The following is a 2,817-nucleotide window of genomic DNA, read 5'->3' as shown; positions in this document are numbered from 1 at the left end:
ATGTTAGTGACTTAATAGATTACTTCTACACAAAGCTTTTGCTTTTTCTTTTCTTTTCTTTTTTTTTTTTTTTTTTACCTTGAGAGCAGTCTGGATGTTCAGGATATGATGAAATGAACTTTCTCATATCTCGTTGGTGGAAATGTAAATTGGTCTTTATTTACGTATTTGGTTATTTTCAGTGAGGCTTTATTATTATTATTATTATTAATGTTTATTTACTTATTTTTTAAATTTTTAAAAATTGTATTTAATTATTTTGAGAGAGAGAGCACAAGTGGGGGAGGAGCAGAGAGAGAGAGGGAGAGAGAGAAAGAATCCCAAGCAGGCTCCACACGGTCAGTGCAGAACCCGATGTGGGGCTCAAACCCATGAACTGTGAGATTATGACCTGAGCCGACGTAGGATGCCCAACCTACTGAGCCACCCAGGTGCCCCTAATGCTTATTTATTTTTGAGAGAGAGAGAGCGAGAGAGAGAGAGACAGTGTGAATGGGGGAGGGGCAGAGAGAGAGGGAGACAGAATCCAAAGCAGTCTCCAGTCTCCATGCTGTCAGCACAGAGCCCAATGCAGAGCTCAAACCGACAAACTGTGAGATCATGACCTGAGCCGAAGTCAGAAGCTTAACTGACTGAGCCACCCAGGCGCCCCTCAATGAGGGTTTAGATGCCTACCCAGCAATTTAATTTTTGGAAAACTGCCCTAATAAAATTAACTACAGAGAAGTTTTTTTGCACAAATATATCAAATCCAAAACTGTATTTGTAATTGCATAAAATTTGAAGATTTTTATTCATCTTAAGAAGGGGTTCTACCCTGAAGTAGTGAATCTCTGTTTAGAGCATGGGAAGACACTGCCGAGTTTTCCTCCTTGGAGATCTTTAAGAATAAATTATCACCATTGCTAGACAATTTAAATATTGGTGCCATGTGTCTTTCCCAAGATCTTTTCCATTTCATTTAGTCCAGGTTATACAATCTATCTCTCTCTATAATGCAAGATAATGCGGTTTTCAATTGCTTCTCATATTTGAGGGTTGATCTTTACAGTGATACTCAGCTAGAAGGAAGGAATTGAACTCTCTGGGGATGCATATTCAATATTAAACATTTAACCTTTCTAATGGTGGGGGGGAAAGTATTGACTTCAAAATTGTTGCAGAGTCTAGAAAGTTGCTTTTTAAACTTTGTTTTAATATAGAATCATCCTGGGATGCCTGGCTGGCTCAGCTGTAGGGCAGACCACTCTTGATCTCAGGTCTCACGTCAGGGGTAGAATTTACTCAAAAAATATGGAATCATCCACTATTATTTGTATTTACTCAAAGACATTAAGGAAATCAAATGAGATCTTAGCAACTTATGTCCTATTATTCTGCCCAAAAAAAGTGTCACCAATTCAGATCAAATCAGGAAACAGGAGGCAGAGGACAAGAATACTTACCTAGGGCTTATTTCATGTAAAAATATAAAATTCTCATGAAGTCTATTTAGTCCTTTCAGGAGTTTGTTAAATTAAGTGTTGCTACTAGGTTTGCGCAATGTCAAAAAGCAAATCCCACATCTGGAGGGAAGATGGAAGTAATTTAATAAAACATTTGACCTTTTCATATTAGTCATAATTCCATCCAAAAAAAAAGGAATTAATAGAGTTCTTTTTATTAGTAAGTCTCATCGATGCCAAGATATTCATCGGTATATTTAACTTGCTATTATTTAAAGTATCCACTCTTGGGTCTCATTGATATGCATGTGAGATTTGGTGTCTTTGATTTTCAGGGAACACCCCCCCCCCCCCCCCCCGCCCAGTGAGCAATTTATACCACCTTTCTCAGGATTTTTATAAAAAGATTTTTATTTTTAAGTAATTTTGACACCCAACATGAGGCTCAAAGTCACAAGTCTGAGATCAAGGGTCACATGCTCCACCAACTGAGCCAGCCAGGAGTCCTTACACCACCTTTCTCAGGATTAAAAAAAACACAAAAGTTTGTACAGTTGGCCAATATGGGCTTTTCTACTTTCTTTACATTTCTGTGGTCGATCTATAAAAGTGAAAAGACAGGATTATTATCTTCTGGGTTAAATCCATCTCAGGCTCTCTAGGAAGTGAAGAGGGGAATGTCCGATTACTTTTCTGACAAAAGTGATAGAGAAGGTAAAAGATAGGGTAGGAACTGAGAGAAAACATGGCAATGGGAACATGGAAAATGAAGGTAAATGTGGAACAAAGGAGATGGAGAACTGTGGGGTGCCTGAGGAAAAAGCCTCCTGGAGATGACAGAGCTATGGTATTGGAAAAGAACCGTGTAACTGGGGGTGGTGGGGACAATAAAGAATAAGTAGAAACCCTTGAGGGAAATGATGAGGAAGGGGGGGTTTATGGGAGGGTGGGGGAGAAAGAGGAGAAGGGAAATCATGAGATAAAATCAAATTTGTGCCAGTAAGTTTTCTTTTCCTGGCATGGAAGGTATAGTAATGCAAAATTTCGTATATCCTGAGAAATCCATTATTGGTTTGTGAGACCCCCTGCCAAATTTATTTCAATCACCTGTAATACGTACCAGTGGGAATATTGCTTCAAACATATAGAGAAGCTAATTTAAGCCAACAAACATTCCATTTTAATTACTCAAGTACAAACATTCCACATTTTCCCCTTGATTATCAAATGGATCTGTTTACTGGTCCAAGAACATGGGCTATATTATACACCACCTGACAATACTGAGAAAGGTTGGGTTAGTATTTCATTACGAAACATTATTGAGATTTTCTTGGATTAATGTAAAAGTCATTTTAAAAATAGTTGTTCT

Source organism: Panthera uncia (assembly GCF_023721935.1).
Source record: "Panthera uncia isolate 11264 chromosome D3 unlocalized genomic scaffold, Puncia_PCG_1.0 HiC_scaffold_8, whole genome shotgun sequence".
NCBI lineage: Eukaryota > Metazoa > Chordata > Mammalia > Carnivora > Felidae > Panthera > Panthera uncia.
This window is presented reverse-complemented; position numbering follows the sequence as displayed.